Genomic DNA, 21833 nt, shown 5'->3' with positions numbered 1-21833 from the left:
TGCAAAACGTCCAATTAATCATGTATAAAGCTGTATGGATATTCTGCAGCCCTTTAGTCATTGATGGATGAAATGGTCAACGAATAGGTTAAAGCAAAAGAGTTATGGAATAACTGGGTTCTACCTAATATTCTCCACTTGAGATTTTTAGACAAACATAGTTATTTCAAGGCAGGTAGCAATATAGCCTTAAAAACACTTCCAATTTCCAATCCTCTCCCAGTAACATATTAACATATAACATATGCAGGAGGCAGTGGAAGAAAGGAGTGCCTGGCGTGCTCTGGTCCATGGGGTCACGAAGAGTCGGACACGACTAAACGACTAAACAACAAAAAATGAGTTTGTGGGTACCACACTCCCCTAAATTCCTGGACCCAGTAGGGGTTGGAATTTAATCCAGGCAAATGTTAATATATAAACCAGGCCAGTTTCCTGACCAGAAAATCTCCTGGAGTGATGAGCCAGTAGGAAGACAAAAGGAAAGGAAAGAGCCAATAGGAAAACATTTTCACAATTGCCCTACCAGTGCTGTAGCCTTATGAGGCTTTGCCCTTGGGTGGGAAAAATATTATGCCTGGGAAAGGGAAGTGGGAGTCAACAGACACTCAAGGAATAGTTTCGGAGAAAAAGGTTTTATTTCTACCATCCATGAACTGGTAGAAGGAGCAAGTGTGATAAGTCACAAAAAGCATGCACAAAGTTCACAGTCATGTGCACAAGCATATATACCCCTTTCCAGTTCCCTCCTCCTTTCTCCTCCCTCTGGAGTCCTGCCCATGAGTTCCTCTGAGCATGAACAGAAAGCTGTCTTGGGACTATTGGACTCTTGGCGCCCTTCCCAGGAAAGGGGGAATGAGAAGCCGAGGGGGTGAGTCGAGGAGCCCTGGTGGTTCAGCATGTCCAAGATGTTGCAACCGAATGAGATAAGATTCGTTTCTCAGGCCTGCTATGAACAGAGCCTATTCATTAGCCTTTAAAAGTAACATTTTGCCTTTTGCCACAGCATCTTGTGAGAAAAGCAGAGAAGAGCAGGGAAAAGCTGTTTTGGATTTTTAGAAGACAAAAGGAGTTTTGGACAGTTTTGAGGCCTGGTTGATTATTGGAGCCTGGGGTGATTTCAGACAGGATTTGGGTATCTTGTCCCTTCAGTGCCAAGAGAGCTAAAGTTCATTCTTATTTTACCCGTACCACAGGAGGTGGAACTATGGCTTAAAGATGAGAGCCCTGCAGAACAACCCCAGGTTTGCTGTTATACCTATTTTGCTGGGGGAAGAGGGGTAGTCCGAGTACTGTTATACATTTCAGTGCTGAAATATACTCCACTATAGTTATCTGGTGTATTGATGGATGTTGCTGTTGTTGTTTTGGGGAAATGCAGTGCTGTCGGAAGGAGGGGTTGCTGCGGAAATGATTGTAACAGCAGTGGGATTAATTAAGGGCTGCAGAAGATGAAAGGTGTTGGGGAAAGAACTGAAGATTTCAATGGTTGGTGGCCATGTATCATCTGGATACCAGGTCTACTTGTAGATGGGCTGCACATCTATTCACTGAAATAAGGTAAAGTACCCCTGGACAGTTAAGTCCAGTCAAAGGGAACTATAGGATTGCAGTGCTCACCGCGCTTTCAGGCTGAGGGAGCTGACGTTTGTCCGCTCCCTGGGTCATGTGAGCAGCAGGACTAAACCGCTTCTGGCGCAACAAAACACCATGACGGAAGCCAGAGCACACGGAAAAGCTGTTTACCTTCCCGCCACAGTGGTACCTATTTATCTACTCGCACTGATATGCTTTCAAACTGCTAGGTTGGCAGGAGCTGTGACAGAACAATGGGAGCTCACTCCACCATGGGGATTCTAACCACCAACCTTCTGATCAGCAAACAACAGAGGGGGGAATCTGGATTACAAGTTTCTCAGAGGCCAGGTCAACCTAAGCCTCACCATCACCCAGCCTACCTGAAATAGTAGACCTATTCTCAGATGCTAGATATAAAAATATAAAAATATGCTGGCACAGTTGTTCATTTGGAGTATTGGCTAAATTTGTATACCACCCTATACCTACAGGTCTCACTTGGGGGGGGGGGAATCTCATTTGGGAAAAAATCTTGTGCATGTGCACAGATGAAAGAAGGATAATAGAATCGTAGAATTGTTGAGTTGGAAAGAATCCGGAGGATCATCTAGTCCACCCCTCTGCAAAGTGAGAATATGCAGCTGTCTCATACAGGGATGAAACCTACAACCTTGGCATTATCAGCACCACACTCTAACTAACTGAGCTATCCAGCAAGTATAGTAATCTTTGAAGCACACAAACAAATCGAACACTTTGCTCCTCTCTCCCGGCAGCAATCAATGACGTGGAGCAGCAATCAGAAGCCACCCAGTGTAATGACATCACTTTGTGCGTTGCCATTTTCACCAGCGCTCCTGTGTTTCAGCATCGCTTCTGGTCCTGCTCTTAACCCTTAAGGAGGCGGGCAGGTGGGAGAGGAGCCCGGCTCGTTTATTCCCCCCCTGCTGCTGCAAGATTGACTGCAGGATGGTTATCACGAGAAACAAGTTTTGCAAGTCACAGCACAGGCACAATATGGGCACGCCAGATGCCTTGGGATGATGGATTATAGATACAGACGAGCCGGCGCAAAAGCTTTTGCGTTACTCTCTGTGATCCCAAGTGACAACTCCACTTTCTAAACACACGAAACAGTTCGAAGTGGGCTAGCTGCGGAGGCTGCTTTGATGTCCTGCCATCACACTGAGCTGTGGAAAGCCTTGTTGTCTTCCGTAGCGAGCAGTTGAGGATATCAAAGAGAAGATGGGATGTTAAATTTTTATTGATGAATGTTTAATAGTCTGGGTTGTAAGCTGTCAGGAGTAATGCTGTAAAAGGATTCAGTGCGAATCTTGCTGTTTGCCATAGAGTGTCTGAAAGTGATCAGTCTTTTAAAGAGCCCGTTTCCACCCCACCCCCACCCCCAACAGCAGATGAAAAATAAATTTATTGTCATTATTAGAGGAAATGCAAATGGGCAATCAGGGGTTCGGCACACCTGTCTTTTTCTAGAGACAGGTGTTGTTAACACTGTTTCCCCCTCCCCCCAAAATTATTTATTCCTAGAGCAGCTTTAGCATTTTCTGTACATAATGATGACACCATCTAGAGCAGTGTTTTTCAACCTTTTTGGGGCAAAGGCACACTTGTTTCATGAAAAAAATCATGAGGCACACCACCATTAGAAAGTGTTAAAAAATTTAACTCTGTGCCTATATTGACTATATATAAACTTACCGGGCTGCTGCTGCTGCACAGGGCTGGACTCACTCGTCTCTCTTCCGAGACCCGGCCGTGACCGACTGGTTCCAGATGACCTCCTCACCTCACGCTGCACCTGCGGCCTGGTCTGGATCAGGATGCGGTCTCTCTGCAGTGCCGACTCCCGCCGAGTCCTGGTCTCCGTCCGTCTCCTCCTGCTCCGGTCCTCCTGGTGACTCGAGTCGCGACGTCTTCTTCTCTCCGCTGCTGCGCACACTGTGCTCAGGCGGGAAGGAAGTCGGAAGATGATGTCCTACTGTGATAGGTCCAGGCTGGAGTCTGGACCAATCACAGTCCGGACATCAGAAAAGTGGAGGGTGTCCCCCTGAGGAGCGCCAATCGGTGCCCCTGCTGGCCGAGGGTGGGGTCAACCCCCCCATACCCAGGACACAGTCCGGCTCCCGCCTAGTGGGCGAAAATTTGACATTTATTTGTTTTTTAAAATCTTTCGAATTTTTCAATTTTTCCCACGGCACACCAGGCAACATCTAGTGTGCCGTGGAACAGTGGTTGAAAAACACTGATCTAGAGAGAGTTCAAAGCAATTCACATGTAACAAGGGCACAGTGAGGTAGGACACATTACTGTCTCCACTTGTAGATGGGGAGAGTAAGGCTAAGAGAGAGGGGCTGGTCTGCCACTAACCCTGCAACCAGGACCCCTAGGAAACATCGGGTCTCCCTCTCTGACAGTGAAGAGAGAGATGCCTCTTCCCTGCCCCCCATGAGAACATCCATGGCCTTTGCGCTACTGACCCTGGACTTTGTGCAGCAGGGGGCAGACTGGAGGCATGCCATGGGTAGACTTGAGAAATACACAGGTCTGAAAACGCCATTGCTTTCCCAGTTCCCCAACAACACCCCTACCAAAACAAGCCAGAAGGAAAACGATTCCAGTCCCGCACTTAATGCAGCCAATTTCTCTTCCATTGGGAACGATGGTGCCACAGAAGCACTGCTGTTCCGTAATCATGCATTTCAAATATGGAGTTAGCAAAAACACAGTCTCCTTATGTTCCAGGCCTCGTGAGCATAGGAACTCATTCCCGGAGCTCTTCCTCCATGAAAATCAGTTGCCCAAAGTCCCCTGCTCCCTGCAGCTGCCTGAGTCCCCTCCTCTCCAGGGCTTTTACCCAGTGCAAAAGGTATAAAGCCTTAAAGTGCTGGGGAATGGGACAGATTATTGCTGTGTGCAATGCCAAAATTTGGCGCTCGCCCCATCGCCTCTTGCTTTCTACTCTACATCATAGTTGTGGGGCCCCTGAGGCTCCACGCCCAGTGCAACTGAACCAGTCGTGCTCCCCTAAACCCACGTCTGACCTGTTCGTGGGAGCAGCCAAACTGTGTCTGATGCCTCAGTGTGGAAAAGAAAACAAAGCATGGCCTCTCTTGAGATTTGTAATAAATATCAATGTACTGCATTATCTTTGATCCCTTTGTTGTTTAGTCGTTTAGTCATGTCCGACTCTTAATGAGCCCATGGACCAGAGCATGCCAGGCACTCCTGTCTTCCACTGCTTCCCGCAATTTGGTCAAACTCATGCTGGTAGCTTCGAGAACACTGTCCATCCATCTCATCCTCCGCCGTCCCCTTCTTCTTGTGCCCTCCATCTTTCCCAACATCAGGGTCTTTTCCAGGGAATCTTCTCTTCTCAGGAGGTGGCCAAAGTATTGGAGCCTCAGCTTCAGAATCTGTCCTTCCAGTGAGCACTCAGGGCTGATTTCCTTCAGAATGGATGGGTTTGATCTTCTTGCAGTCCATGGGACTCTCAAGAGTCTCCTCCAGCACCATAATTCAAAAGCATCAATTCTTTGGTGATCAGCCTTCTTTATGGTCCATCTCTCACTTCCATACATCACTACTGGGAAAACCATAGCTTTAACTATATGGGCCTTTGTTGACAAGGTGATCCCTAGTGAGCATCTCTAATAGCCCTCCTCCGGTGTTCAAAGTGAACAGAGGGGGGAGGGTGGTGCACACAAGCCCCTGTTTCATATCTTGTGTCCCAGGGGAAGGTCTGAAAGTGAATCCTTAAGCGCATTCAGCTACACACCTTTAGAAACCTCCCTGCCATCAGGAGTCCTAACAAGGCATCCCTCTCCAGATATTCCCTCCCAGAGCTGGCATGCAAGGAGTCATGGGGACAGGGGCTTGTCTTTCCCCATTTTTAGCCCCCATACATTCAGAGCATTACCTGGATCAGGATTTATATCTCAGGCAATCCAATTTTGACCTAACCCACTCCTATTCCTAGTTCTTTCAGGGGGTGAGGAATAGAATCCAGCAAGAAGGCTGGTCCTGAGCATCATCACTCACCACCCCTGCCAATCACCTGATGCTACTGTGATGTTAGGTGGCTCATCTTCAAAATGAAAGAACAGGGAGCACACACACACACACACACACACACACACACACAACTACATTGGTACCTCGGGTTAAGTGCTTAATTCATTCTGGAGGTCCGTTCTTAACCTGAAATGGTTCTTAACCTGAAGACCACTTTAGCTAATGGGGCCTCCTGCTGCCACCGCGCTGCCAGAGCACGATTTCTGTTCTCATCCTGAAGCAAAGTTCTTAACCTGAAGCACTATTTATGGGTTAGCGGAGTCTGTAACCTGAAGCGTAAGTAACCTGAGGCGTATGTAACCTGAGGCGTATGTAACCTGAGGTACCACTATTCCTTTGGAGGCATTGCATGACTGCTTTTGCAGGGGATTGTGGTACTTAATGTATTATGGTGAGTATTAATCATGCACCAAAACTCATAGTCGCAAATAAACATGGAAGTATAAGTGCATGGCACCACTGATGTAAATCACCCTGACTAGATTCCCAGGAAGCCAGAGATGGCCAGTACCTGACATCCAAAGATGACTTTGGTTTGGAGCTCTGCTGAACTTCAGGATCTGTTGGCGAATCACATCCACTTACAGTAATCACGGGAAGAAGAGGGCTTGCTGATTGCATTTGGAAAGCAAGCGGCTCAGCTGATGCTGCAGATTTTCCAGAGCACGTTCTACTCATTGAAAACATTTGAACCTTGAAATAGAAATATAGACCTCTTAATTAATTTCTCTGTTATTGTATAATGTGTAAAGAAAACTAATGCACAGATTTTTCCATTTTAATTACAAAAGGGGGGAAATGTGTGTGCAAGAGTGTAACGGGGAGAAGGGTGTGGACTGGGGCAACACAACATTGAATTTCAAAAGTAATTATGTAGGAGGGGAAGGTTTATTAGGCTTCAATAAGCCAGCATAGATGCAGATGGAATATATAATGGAGCGCCAGCTCTGAGTGCTGCTCTCATTAAGGCCACAGCAGAAGAACGGACACTCCAAACCCAAAAGTTTTCGTAGCTTTATGCTCGGCCTAGAAATCCAAGTCTGTTGTGGCTGGGTAGCCTTTCGGCACTGAGATCCACATGGCACTTTGCACAGTGCGTAATGTCGTAGCAGCTGGAGTTGTAGGAATAAGAATAAGAATATAGTGTAACAAAGCACATCAAGGAGTAGATTCTGTACCATTATTCTGTTGCGGACAGCAATCTTGGCACACACACATTCTAAACAAAGATAAGATGGCTAGGAAAGGGAAAGGGGTACAAAAGGCAGGGGGAGGAGAAAGAGAAACCAGATATTTAAGGGAGGGGAGCTCAGGCACTTGACCTTTTGCATTCACTATTAGAAAGAAGGATAGCGGGACAAAACCTCCCTCTAAATACCAGGTGCTGGAGGGTGGAGATGGTTGCCTTCATGGAGGCTTTCAGGAAGCACCTTTTAGGTTACTTTTGGACACAGGGTACTGGACTAGATCAGCTTTTGTCAACCTTTGGATGTCTTAGACGACAATTCCCATTGGCCCAAGCCAGCATGCCAATGCAAAATATGAGTGTTCTCTTAGGAGTGGCTTGTTGCTGCTGGTATAAAGACTTAAATGGGCATATTCATGTCAAAGCTTCCAAGCAAAAGGGGGATTTGTTTGACCTATGCCAGTAACGTTGCTGTAATTATTATTCAATATTAATAAATAACCGCAGCAAGTGGATGCACCGCTTGCTTTCAACAATTTAAATCTCGACTTTATCCATGCACAAGCATCTGAGCAGGGCTGATGTAAATCTGAAAATCTCTTTTGAGCCCTTCAGCGCCTGCTCTTGGTTTGGAAGGCAGTATTGCCACAGCTTGAGATCAATCGATGAAAAGACCTGCAGCGACAAAACGGATTGACAACTCGTGGGAAGTGTGTCCTTTGCATGGTTCAGGGTTGGCACTGGGGAACAGCAAGGCTCTGGTGCCGCCTGGCAAAAATTCAACAGGTTAAGCCATTTCTAGCATGTAAATCAATAATGAGAAAAGCTTCAGCTGCTCACGTTGTATGTGTCTTATTACATGTGTGTGTGGCCACTGATTTATTTTGGGGGCCTCTACTCCATCTGCAAAAGGGGACAGACATTTGCATATGACAGAGAGCATATGCAATTTTTATGCAAACCAGTCTCTTTTGCAAGTGGGGTAGAGGGCCCGCTGTAAATATAATGCCCTGGGCCAAGAAAATCATGTTGGCATCTCTCTCTCTCGCTCTCTCTCTCTCTCCCCCTGTGTGTGTGTGTGTCCATGTCTTTAATATATGTCTTTGTGATTGAATTGCAGGGTGGTCTACCTTTGGGTGTGTCTTGTTTCTGGGTGCATGTTTATGCCTGTGTATACGTATTTACATACACACACTCTCACTAACCCATATATATATATATATATATATATATATATATATATATATATATGAGATTTACTATTCTGGAAAAGAAATCTGGTGGATAATGCAGATGATTGAAGATGATGCCTCCCAGAAATATATTGTTCAGGCCTCCCTCATTTAAATTCAGCCTCTCATTCGCACTTGGTAATACACTCTGCCATATGAATTATGGATTCCTGTTTTTATCTCTCACACAACACATGAATGTTTGATAAAGATGGGCTCCAATATTATATTTGGTCAAAATGCTCCTCTGAAATGCAGTTTTAAAAAGAAAGAGAGAGAGAAAGAGAAGCTTTCCTAGTAATTATGCATGAATTTAACATAGGGAGGGGATTTCATTCCCCCCCCACCCCGAATGTTTCTGCTGCACAAGTGTAGGAGACTGTGAGCCTTGGCAGCCAATATTCCTTATTTATGCTCATCCTGGAAACAGCATGGGAGAGACTGCAGTATGTTTTCCACGCTGCCCTACAAATGCCTCAGCCTTACCTTATTGTTTTCAGAGGGAAGAGGCTGCCTTGACGTTCAATTATTCATAATGCCTTTGTGAAGCCAGTTAATTTCCACAAGGAGTCTGGAGTTGTGCCAGAGGAGATCTCATTCATTCATTCATTCGCTCCCTCTGGGCATCAGGATGGCTTAGATGAGGGCCCATGGTTACGGCTGCTATTACTAGCAAAAAGCCCAGGTGTGCAGGAAGGTGTGTGCAGCAGTTGTAGTAGGTGTGACTCCCCTTTGGGCCTGCAACATTCATTTCTTTGTCCTCGTGCTCCCAAACCTGTCCAGCATGTCAATTGTCTTCATCCCTTTCCTCCTCATAAGGGGTGTTCATTGCTGGACATGCAAGGAGGTCTGAGATTAGGGAAGGGGTTCTTGTAGTGGCTGCTGATGTAAGGTAAAGGTAAAGGACCCCTGGACGGTTAAGTCCAGTCAAAGGCAACTATGGGGTTGCAGTGTTCATCTCGCTTTCAGGCTGAGGGAGCCGGCGTTTGTCCACAGACCGGTTTCTGGGTCATGTGGGCAGCAGGACTAAACCACTTCTGGTGCAACAAAACACCGTGGCGGAAGCCAGAGCACACGGAAAAGCTGTTTACCTTCCCACCGCAGTGGTACCTATTTATCTACTTGCACTGATATGCTTTCGAACTGCTAGGTTGGCAGGAGCTGTGACAGAACAATGGGAGCTGACTCCATCATGGGATGGGGGTTCTAACCGCCAACCTTCTGATTGGCAAGCCCAAGAGCCTCAGTGGTTTAGACCACAGCGCCACCCACGTCCCCATCTGATGTATTGATGACTCCCTAAATCAAAGGATAGTGGAGATGTCCTGGTATCCTGTTCCTAGTGGGAAGGGGCTACATCATATCTGTAGTGCATGGAAAGTCTGCAAGGGTAGACCGGGTCATGTGATCATGTCTCACATGAGTGATAGCAGCCCCAATGGAGGAGGGAAATGGGCAAGAGAAGGGTTTCTCATCTACTTTGGTCTAGGAATAGGTGGATTGGTTTCACTGCAGTCCAAGTCAGTTCTGCATGTGTTCATTGTTAAGTCCATTGCATCCTGTTAGAAGGAGACACCACAGACAGAATAATTGCCACACACAGGAAGAACAAGGATATAGTTTGAGTTCATCACTTGTGGTTTTATAAATCATTTAATGTGTTGTCACGAATAGAAGTTATTAATATCACAGTTGTTTATTATTATTATTATGACTAGAATGTAATGGAAATTAATAAGATTTTGTAAGATTTAAAGAAAACAATCAAACCATCAAATCTAACATGCCACTTTATCTAAATTATATATTTTGTATTTGAACATTTGGTATTAATAATTGTATTATAAATTGGTATTGTTATGATTAGGCTACTATTGGATTGTAATTGAAAACTAATACAAAATATTATTTGAAAAATACATAGTTTTGGACACATTTCTCAGAAAATGTGCATTTCGAGATGTATTTTCCCTCACAGTATACATTTCTAAACAGGGACGCCAAGAGCAGGTCGAAGACATGACGAAAAAAGTTGTTTAGGATCCCTCAGCAAGGGCGGACTAGCTAAAAATATTTTCATGCATATAACACTGTGTTGTGTTGGCACAGCCTTCACTTACAAAAACATGCAAATGTGGCTACACACAATAAGAGGAGACTGTGCTGCCATACTGTCAAAGCACAGAAGTGAATGTTTGTATAGCGCTGAAAATATTTGGAAAAGTTCTGGTTTGCAGCACAAGTTCGCAAGCCTCTATTCAGAACTGTGTGTGTGTGTTGAATATGGAATATATATATATATATTGTTACGAATGACATAAATGCAAGATAGTCAGGCCTCGGGCTCGCTTTCAGACCATTGGGCCCCAGTAGTTTCTTCCAGCTTCCCTGCACTCATTGGCCCTGTTCCTAAATGTATATTATCTAAAACATGTATGTTATATGCATTGTGATAATTCAGAGAAGTGCAAATTTCAGAGAGATGCAAAATCCCATGGACCGCAGCATTGTGATCCATACATTAATTCAGGAGGGGTAGATCAGGTCAGTTTAGCTCAGACTCGGCAATGAACAAATTCCTCAAGCATTCCTACTTTGATCTCTAAATGTGAAGCAAATCACACACACACACACAAAATCCTGGCTCAGTTCTGCCTTTAATAGATGGCCTCAATGTTGGCATTTGAGTGTTACAAATTCCCCCTTTTTTTCTTTTTTAAGGCTAAGACCCAAATCTTGTAGCCAAGCTTTGTGCGCTGTCAGACTGGCAAATAAGAAAGGCTAAAACTTATTTTAAAATCCTGTGCTTTTTACTCAGAACTTCAGAATCTATTTACGGTTTGGATTTTGACTTCATGCAAAAGTGGAAGTTGAGAAAATCTGGGTGATAATTGGTTCCCAACACCATCTATGAAAAGCTGGTTACCTTCTCCTGGTACGGCTGCCTTTCCTTGGAATCAAGGTGAAACAATTACTTGACTGGCTGATTCCAGGAGGATCACCATCTTCAAACAACATTCACCACTATTCAAAATTAATTTCCAGTTTTGTCATCCAAATAAGGGATTTTAGTCTGAAGCACGATAGCCCTCCCCTCAAATTTGAATAATTTTGACTTATTGCCTCTCTGAACTTTATGTAGGTTTGCAGAAAGTCCAGTGTAAGATATCATTCAGTGCCATTGCATGCAGTATACAAACACTACCAGGTGCTAATATTATTATTTTCCATTTAACAGTTATGCCTCACCTTTTAATAGATATCCAAGTGGTTTTGCAGTTTTGAATATATATACAAATTTGAAACCAAAACAATTGAAATATTAATCTGGAAAAACCCAGTAGAATAGCATCTTAATAATTAAACGACTTAAGGCAACTTGAAAAAGTATAGTGTCCAGATCAAGGGAAGTAATAGTACCACTCTGTTCTGCCTTGGTCAAATACTGTGTCCAATTCTGGGCATCACAATTTAAGAAGGGTGTTGATGAGCTGGAACATGGGCAGAGGAGGGCAACCAAGATGATCAAGGGTCAGAAAACTAATTGGTCCACTAAGGCAGAAATCCTAAGTTGTCGCACGGGTCAAAGGAGTTTTCAAAACTCCCTCTCCAAAGATGGAGATGGTGGTCCACCCTTGGGCAGGAAGAATTGACCTTGCAAGATCTTTTGCAGCTGCTATGAATGCCTCCATAGCTTTTACCTTACCAATGGCAGAGCTCTGATGCCAGTAGACAAGAAAGGTGGGTGTGCCAAGGTCAAATAGGAGGCATCCCAGGCAAAGTTTGGGGGAAAGTTTACATCCAAACCATGACTAATTCTCCCAACACAACCCTGAAATGACCACTCTCCACATCAAATGAAGATGTGTGTGCCCATGTGTGCCCTTTGTGTGCCCGTGCGCAGCACCCCCAATCCTACGTGATTCCCGGCAGAGCGCTCCTGGACCACCTCCCCAAGTCGCGAACCTTGAGGTTCCCGCCAAACCTCAGTTCAAATAATCAATCATGACTGGGGAGGCAGAGCCAGGGGAGCGGACCAGGTAAGGGTAAGGTCCGCTCTTTAAGCATAAAAGTGGGTGGAGACAGGTTGGTTAACCCTGATGTGCCCCAGTTCCCCGGCCAGGGACTGGGAGGAATAAATGCCTAATGCCTAAGCCAAGGTCTTCCTACATCCGAAAGTTTAATAAAGTTGTGGCCAATTTTAATCCCATAACACACGAGTCATTATTCCACCCAGATGTCACCTGGGGTCGGGGGGTGTCTCTGCCTGGGCACGCAATAGGGAGCAGGGACATATTAAATTCCTGGAGCCTGCATATGTATTTTGCCTCCCGTTGAAAACAAAAAATATAAAATGGTCACTGGAAGAAGACCTAGGTTGGGGGTGGGCATTAGAAAATGCTGCTCCCTCTTCCTTCCTGCCCTGCCAACATGCGCCTTGCAGGGCTTGAGAACATTCAGATCCTTCATTTTCCTCTACTAAGCCAATGGTACGATTGCTCCACCAGTTAAACAGTATCGTAATTTCCTCTCAGCTATCAGATAAGGAACATTGCTTCGTGCCAGCAGTCAGTTGCAGACAAATAATAAATACCATAGCGTGTCAACCATCAAATATTATCAAATAACAAATCCTAAATAGACACCAAATCTTCGATTGACGTCTGATAACTGACTTCTGTATTTGACACTTGAGTGCTGCTGGTTAAAAGTGTGTCAAGTATCAAATTGCTATGAAACTTTGACAGCCAAATATTAAACGTGGAATTAGAGCCGTGTACTAATATTGAGATCAAGTGTCATTAGATATCAAAAGATGTATTAGATATTTAGAGACTAGAGGAAGGCTTTGTAATCCTTCTGTGGGATTACAAGGAGAGAGGCAATTCTTCACCAATTCCTCTTGCCATTGGAAGCCCCGTCCCCCATGCACCCCAAACTCTGCTCCAGAGGGTTGGGGAACCCTTTGGAACATCACAAGATGTAGTGCAGAGGGAGAGCTCTGTCATTGTCCTACTGACAGAAGGTCCCAATAAATTAAAGACCCTTCCATCAGTGCATCACACCTGGAGTACTGTGTCCAGTTCTGGGCACCACAATTTGTGAAGAATGTGGACAAGCTGGATGGAACCTGTACAGAGGAGGGTGACCAAGATGACCAAGGGTCTGGAAACCAAGCCTTATGAGGAACGGTTGAGGGAGCTGGGTACATTTAGCCTGGAAAAGAGGAGACTGAGAGGAGACATGACAGCCACCTTCAAATATCTAAAGGGCTGTCACATGGAGGATGGAGCGAGCTTGTTTTTCTCCTGCTCCAGAGGATAGGACTTGAACCAATGGCTTCAAGTTACAAGAAAGTCAATTCCAACTAAACACCAGGAAGAACTTTCTGATGGTAAGAGCTGTTTGACAGTGGGATGGACTCCCTCAGAAGGTGGTGGACTCTCCTTCCTTGGAGGTTTTAAAGCAGAGGTTGGGTGGCCATCTGCCATGGCTGATCTAGTTGAGATTCCTGCATTGCAAGGGGTTGGACCAGGAGACCCTCATGGTCCCTTCCAACTCTACAATTCTAAGAGTCACAATTTGATACCATCCAAATATGCAAAATGGTCAGAATGAATCCCAAAAATATTGGTGCCTGCTCCTGTCTGTGGCCCTGTTAGTTGGTCATCAAGGGTACAAATGAACATGTGGCGGAGTAGGGATGAGATTGCACTCACTGGACCTATCTCCATCTAACAAGTATCCAAGGACTTGCTTGGACAGGAGCTTACTTGCATATTTGAAAAGTTCATATTCATATTATTTTTATTATTTATTCAATTTGTATACTGCCCTCTATCCATAGATTTCACGGTGGTTCACAAAATAAAAACACAAGATAAAAAACACAAAATGCATAATAAAAAGAAGAAGAAAAACAAACCAATAACCCCCCCCCCCTCCCACAAACACATTTAAAAGTATATAGGATGTTAGTCAGTCAAAGGCCTGGTTGAAGAGGAACATTTTCGTCTTGACCCTAAAGGTGTTTAATGGGGTTTATGCACTTTGGGGGTCATGTCACAACAGGGAAAATATGGAGGACAGGGCTGCCAATGGGAAGAGGAATTGGCAAAAAAAAAAAAAAATACCTAGGGGAGGGAATATGATTTTTATTTTCCCACCCCAAAATGGTAAAGTCTGTCCTTGCAGAACTGCTGTGGCTAGACTTCTGACATTTGGCAGGCTCTATTGTCTTAAAGGAGTGGTGATGCCTGCAATTTGCATTCAATTCTGGCAAAAAAAATAAAAGTTAAAGACTTTTTGTTTTTTTAAAAAAAAAATTGAAAGGTTCCCTGCCCAAAAATCCCTTAATGGATCTGCCTGGAATTTAATAGGTTTAATCTACTCAGGAGGGCCTCCTTTGCCTGCAAATTTCATCCACTAACGTGAAAAGAACAAACATTATAGCCATTAAGATCAGATTTGTACCCAAATAAGGAACTGAATCAGAACAATATAGAGTGGATCTGAAATTGACTGAGACCCATGCAAACACTACATGTACCAAGTGAATACTGTGGTCTCTACAGACCCCTAATATTAATTAAGTGCCTCTTGTCTATTCTTTAGTCAGACTACCTTAGTAAAACTATGGACCGGGTTTAATCTGTGCTTTAACTGGTTTGGGCTCCAAACCCAAACACACGTACTAGATAGCAAGGTAGTAATCCTATACAATGTTCCCTGCGAGTAAGTCCACTGCACTCAGCAGGGCTTGTTTCTCTAAGTATACAGTTATAGGATTGCACTATAAATCCCGCAGAGCACAGAGGGATTTCTGTCTGAGTAGACATCTTTAGGATGCAGTTAAATTGCTGTTTTTGTTTTTCCTTGTTTTAATTGTTTGAAAGTTGCCTCGAGAGCCCCTTAGGGGCTTTCAAGGTGGGAGGGAAGAGGTTGTTTTTTTTTTTTTTAGAAAAAGAAAAAGAAAGAAAACTTATTAAATAAATAAATGCAAACACAGATCTGAAATAAGCCTCACAATCCAGATTGGTCTCCCTCTCTCTGTGTCTCTCGCTTTTTGCTCCAGTAGATCATTATTAGTCGCTGCTATCTGGCATTTTCTTACTGTGGTTAAAGATGAGTTACTGCATGGTTTTGGTTAATGGAGGCATATTCCCCTGAGACATAAGTCCACGCTAGCTTTAAAGATGGGGCCGGGTACTTTATTATGGCATACGACCGATTTCAGCGCTGCTTTATCATCTGCCAGCATGCGCACACAAACTAATCAGCTATTCACTGCCTCTTGCCCCCCGAGGGCACCTTTCAATGAGGAAGACCATTGATTTTTACCATCAGACACACAAACCGTGAGCCATTCCATGCATTATGCTATCCCCAGTGGTACATTCTGCAGGGAAACCAGTCATTTCGGTTCATCACGTGCCCACCACACAGACAAACGAGCATGTAATAAAGTATCCCAGAAATTCAGCTGTTTACCATCTCGCTCCCTTTCCTGGGAGACAACACTTTCCCTTAACTTGGAGGCTCTTGAAGGGTCTTTATTAAATATATTATTCAATTCGGGGTGTGTGGGGAAATACGGTTTAATGGAGAGTTAAGACTTATGACTAAGGCAGTATAAATACCACAACTAAGCAATTAATGTATTTCTCTCCGCTGCAAAATGAGGTATTTCCCTTGAGATAGCATGTTGCTGCGTTCACAATGGACAAATACAAACTTTTTCCAGGCACACCCGTATCACTTTATTTATTTATTTTCCCTTTAATTGACCTTAAATGTCAGAGGCTCCAGGGTCTCATCCAGAAATATCGCAGCCTGAGAATGAGAATTTGCCTGGTGACCAAACTGGGGACTCAAACTTCAGGACTCTTTTCAGATTCAGGAGATCAGACAGGAATTGGCAGTCAATAGGAAGCCTCTGGCCTTGTCAACACTGTAGTGTAGGTCCGCTATAAATCTGGAATTTCCGGGATTGGTTTGCCAAAAATAGTGTCCGGGTGGAATTTTGGGGTTTAGTTTTGAGATTTTGCAAAAAAAAAAAAAAAGCTCTGGATTTTCACTTTTTGAAATATGGCAACCCTACTGTAGTGCCTTTTGCTTTCAGCACTTCAGCTCCTTCCTTGTCCAGCTAGAGCAGCTAAGGGCCAAACAAGGTATTTTAAAATGTACAGTGGTACCTCAGGTTACAGATGCTTCAGGTTACAGACGCTTCAGGTTACAGACTCCACTAACCCAGAAATAGTACCTCGGGTTTAGAACTTTGCTTCAGGATGAGAACAGAAATCGTGTGGCTGTGGCACGGTGGCAGCGGGAGGCCCAATTAGCTAAAGTGGTACCTCAGATTAAGAACAGTTTCAGGTTAAGAACGGACCTCTGGAATGAATTAAGTTCTTAACCAGAGGTACCACTGTATTTATTTGTTTGTTTGTTTAATTTTTACATCACCCTTCACCCGAAGAGCTCAGGGAGGTTCACAGCATGAAAATACAAAACGAAGCACTAAATGCATAATAAAAACAAAAACAAAACAATACCCCCCCCCAATTTTTTTTTTTAAGGACATAGAGTGTTAATCAGTCAAAGGCCTGGTTGAAGAGGAACAATTTCACCTGGTGCCTAAAGGAGCAAAATGAAGGTGCCAGGCGGGCCTCCCTGGGGAGCTGCTGTGGAAAAGGGCCGTTCTCATGTTGCCAACCTCCAGACCTCTCGTGGAGGAGGCACATGAAGAAGGGCTTCAGATCATGATCACTGGGTCCAGATTGGTTCTCGAGGCAAACCATTTGGAGGTAGATTGTCCACCTATGTGCTGTAGAGGGAAGTGAAGGGCAGGTGGGACTTGTCAACATGGGAAGTTAGCCCACCGAGAAGAAGGAAAACTGATCCAGAGGCGGAGCTAGCTGCTCTGGCACCTGGAGCGGCACACATGCTGTGCACTGGGGGGCAGGACTAGCCACCCACGGGGGTGCCCCACCACCGAGTGTCCCGGGGGGGTGCGGCAGTGGTGAGCATCCCAGAGGGGCGCCACCCATGGCAATGTCATCCCCCCTCAGGGATGACATCCAGGACGGACCGCCCCCACCACCCCCCTTTCTCCGCCAGTGCTCAGATCCTAACTGGTGCATTGTGGGATATCTTTGGGGGAAGAAAAGACTAAGGGGTTAATTATAACCAATTCTGGAGCAGAGTCCCTAAAATTGTTGGATGTTGCTTTGTACATCTCCTTCCAGCAACTGCTGCAGCCAACCTGGTGTCAAATGTATTGCTCTGCTTTCCTTTGGCCCACATCAGTGAGGGTCTTGTCATCGAAGCAGCCCAGGGCCTCCATACACACTGACCAAACTTGCTAACACAGCAGTTTGATTTCACCCCCAGAGGGACATTCCATTGTCCCTCAAGACAGACAGATACCATCTCTCTCTCTCTCTCAAATTTCAAGTAGAAATATGAGTAAAAATCACACCCATAGCTCATACAATTTGGACACCTGTTACACTCACACATTACAGGTTAACAGATTTCACACAGTTCCCAGTGATCACCATGAGAGAAATACACCTTTATCGTGAACCATAGTCTTATCGACATCATAAAAAACCCTCCAGCTACTTTTCACACAGAATTAATTACTATAAAACTGAGCAACCACATTTTAGAAGAGCCCTAAAGTGATTTCCAAAATTTAATTAGGACAAACATTTCCCCCCTTACATCAGTATCACTTTATAATAAATGCAATCATTATTAATTCCTTCAGCATTGGCAGTAATAATGTTAATCATGACAAACTCTTTGGATAGTAATGCGTTTGTAATATTTTGTTCTAGTGCCTGTTAATGCTGATGTTAAATTAATTTATAAAAATATTGTATATGTATGACATGACATGTTGCAGTCTCAATAATGATGCTTGATAACAATTATGTGAGCTTCAAAACACACACTCACACTCTCCATGAGCTACTGATTCATAACAATTCTAAGGAAATATGTAACGTATAATACATTTATCACACAATGCTTTCTCAAATGCTGCTGTCACACAGTGACTAGGGACGGGTTTTAGAAGCCTAAAATCATACCCACCCACACCCCAAACTGGTAGTTAAATTATTGCAAACCACGTGATCCAGTTTTAGCCCACATCTGCAGTGTAAGTGGGTGTACAGAAGGATTAGGCAACTGTGGCTAAGAACGCTTTATATTGTAATAACTTCAGTGCAATATTTCAAAACTTGGGCTCTTGTCCTTGCTTTTCAAAGCTAGTTTTACACCTGAGATTTTGCCTTATGGTTGTTACAAAATCACGTGCCTATGTAACTTACAAGCTACATGTACTGGAATAATTTCATTATGAGGGAGATAATTATTGGGGTGTCCTCCCACAGACATATGCAAGCTGATAGGGAACACTCATCTGTACAAAAATGCTGTCTGTTATAGAGGCACTATTCCCAGGCCCACAATGAATATTCAGGAGAGTTTTGCCTTAAAGGCAAGGATTCAACCATTTGATTATGTATTAATGTAGTGAATCCTCTCCACAAAAAGATTACAACCTGAGTATTGGAATAGGTTTTCTGAGAATTGCCAACAAATAGGATGGGTGTTGTGCATTAATTAACATCTAAATGGTTTCAGGTTTTATATTTGAATATCGGCATGCAAGTATTAGCATTTAAATTGTTAGGAAATAAACTTCTGCTTGGGATCAGAATTTTATTAATGCGTTTATTAACTGGTAGTTAAAAATGTACTAAGCGCTATCAAAACTGTTTGCTTTTTAAGGTCAAGTGGAACAGTTCACTATCTCCAGGGCTCTGTTATGAGGAAGTCTCAAGTTCTTTGGTATCTCACCAGAGGTACCCTGAAAGTCCTTCCACTACTGGTTCATCTGTAGGAGAATAGGGCTCCCCTGTCAACTCTCGGCACCCTTAGGTAAAGGTAAAGGTAAAGGGACCCCTGACTATTTGGTCCAGTCGTGACCAACTCTGGGGTTGCGGTGCTCATCTCGCTTTATTGGCGGAGGGAGCCAGCGGACAGCTTCCGGGTCATGTGGCCAGCATGACTAAGCCACTTCTGGTGAACCAGAGCAGCGCACGGAAATGCCGTTTACCTTCCCACTGGAGCAGTACCTATTTATCTACTTGCACTTTGACGTGCTTTCAAACTGCTAGGTTGGCAGGAGCAGGGACTGAGCAACGGGAGCTCACCCCGTCGCGGGGATTCGAACCGCCGACCTTCCGATCAGCAAGTCCTAGGCTCTGTGGTTTAACCCACAGCGCCACCTGCGTCCTTACCAAACTACAATTCCCAGGATGCTTTGGGGAAATCGTGGCTGTTTAAAGTGTTCTGGCTTTAAATGTATAGTGCAGATAAGGCCCAGGGTTTTTGTTCTTTTTATTCTAGTTAACTTTTAACTGAGAAACAGTAATGAAGAATAGGCAGATTCGTAGTTCTGAAATTTCCTCTTCTCTCATAACTTTGCTTATTTGTTTGCTGCTATTGCTCTTTCTATTCTTTACCTTTCTTAATGTGAGAAGGGTCGCGTTGAGGCCTTACGTAGTGCCTTGTGACTTTTGTACCGTTTTTGTGCATAGGAGAGAAGGATGGGTTTTTCATCAGCGTCCGTTTTCCATCTAAACTTACCAGCGAGTCAACAGATTGCTGTCCAACATGAGTGTTAACTTCCAAGGCGAGTCCAGACGGCAAGAAGCAACACTCAGTAAGATGATGCCAACATTCCTTTTAACTTCAAAGCAAATTCCAAGTAACAAAAGGATGAAGCGCGGGATTGTTAGCTACTTAAATATTCATTTTCCTTCATAAGCAGCTTGCAGGGGCAGAGAGGGAGAGGGAGACAGACTTTGGATCCAAGTCTTAAGCAAGACCCCGATTCACCGCTGAAATTCCGCCTTCAGACTGATGCAGCTATTTGTAAATTCAAAGCCAGCTGTAGATAATCTTCTAGGACACAGATCCAAGGATGGAGAAAGCTTTCGGAATTGGGGTGTGGGGCGAGAACAGCAAGGAATTCACCCAGTTTGGAAATCCCCTAACCATTACAAGCCAGGCACAACCCCTCTTGACATTTCACCTTGGCTTGTAATGCTTGGCCCCAGCCCTCTCATCTGGCAGCTTCCCTCCTTTCCAGCTTTCTCATACTTTCCAAAACATACCAAGTTAAGGGGGGAAAGGGGGGAAGCAGCTATGGGGAAAGCTGAACTACCAAAGGCTGCTTCTAAGCTGTCCCAGATTCTATTGTTACATGCCACCCCAATGTCCACAGCAGTGCGAGGTTCCAGGAAGTTCCAGGTGCTTGCCCAGGGTCTGTGATTCCTTTTGGAAAAATGAGGCACAGCAGGGACTGTGGGGTCTTTAGGATATACAGCGGTACCTTGGGTTACATACGCTTCAGGTTACAGACTCCGCTAACCCAGAAATAGTGCTTCAGGTTAAGAACTTTGCTTCAGGATGAGAACAGAAATCGTGCTCCGGCGGTGCAGCGGCAGCAGGAGGCCCCATTAGCTAAAGTGGTGCTTCAGGTTAAGAACAGTTTCAGGTTAAGAACGGACCTCCGGAACGAATTTAGCACTTAACCTGAGGTACCACTGTATATCATTTATCTACAGATATAGACAACCTGATCCTACAATGAAGGGGTACACAGCATCAACACCCCAGATTCGCTGCAGATTGGTGCAGATTTAGATGGAGAGATCAGTTTTGGTTGCCCTCCATCACAACTTGTAAACTTGGAAAAATATGGGAAAGGGAGGAGAGGAGAGAAACTGGCAGTCAGGCAAGCTTCCCCGGGCTGGGTTTTTCTAAGCCCAGCCAATTCAGAATGGATATGGGTGAGTTTCACTGCTCTCTATGGTTGCAGAAAGATAAATGCTGTATCAAATGCAAAGTTTGAAATTTTGTTCTATTTTTACTTTTATGAATTATTCAGTAGCATTGGTGTTGTTGTTTTTTTAAAAAAATGCAAAGCAGCAATTTATCCCTGGAAATGAATAGGACTCAACAAAGGAGTGTGTGTGAGATTAATACAGGAGGTTATTCATTTATTTACATGTTGGTCTCACTTTTCCATCACAGAAGTGGTCCTCGGAGCAGCTTAGAATCGCAGTCAGGAAATTTACATAATAGAACCAAATGTAATCTGTCAATAAAAAAGTTCAAAAATCTACATAATGCAGAAATAACCAGAGACTGTAAAACCAGATGAAGAATCATTAAACATGTTAAGCAAGATGTAAGAGGGTTATCCCAAAAACCTTAGGAGAGAATGTTCTGATTTTCAGTCACCCTTATGTGCCTTTAAGTGACATCATCATATGGCCACATGATTTGACTACTTAATGTGATGTCATCCCATTCAGTATTGTTGGAGCACTCTGATTTGACAGAATCATGCATGGGACTAATTCAGGAAGGAGTTAAAAGCAGAAACTGAGAAACTTAATATGCTGAACCTACAGTTGCCAGCAAAACAGGATTATTTGTATAGTCTAAGTGTTTCTAGGGAGAGAGATTTACCTCGTGAAAGCTCATTTTTTAATGCCACAAATAAAAAGAGAATATTTGACACAGCTGTATTTAAACAAAACACTTTTCTCACACAATATTCAGAGATAAGGGTAGATGCTGATGAGATCAGGAAGCACTACTGTGATCAATTTTGTGTTTACAAACTCTAAATGTTTAGGTATGGTCTTTGAATGGTG

At 44.0% G+C, this 21833-nt stretch overlaps 1 long non-coding RNA gene across 1 annotated transcript in view; it reads left to right on the top strand.

Moving 5' to 3' along the window:
- The first annotated feature begins 1376 nt into the window (after positions 1 to 1376).
- LOC114597070 (uncharacterized) overlaps positions 1377 to 21833 on the top strand; it is a 66641-nt gene continuing 46184 nt past the window's right edge. Inside the window, exons 1-2 of the long non-coding RNA XR_003706694.2 lie at positions 1377 to 1560; positions 19704 to 19828. This is a non-coding gene — a long non-coding RNA (uncharacterized LOC114597070). The remainder of the gene's footprint in view (positions 1561 to 19703; positions 19829 to 21833) is intronic.

This window comes from Podarcis muralis, chromosome 6 (assembly GCF_964188315.1).
Source record: "Podarcis muralis chromosome 6, rPodMur119.hap1.1, whole genome shotgun sequence".
In the NCBI taxonomy this organism is placed as follows: Eukaryota; Metazoa; Chordata; class Lepidosauria; order Squamata; family Lacertidae; genus Podarcis; species Podarcis muralis.
The sequence above is the reverse complement of the archived record's forward strand: the minus strand, read 5'-3'. Positions and strand labels throughout refer to the sequence as shown.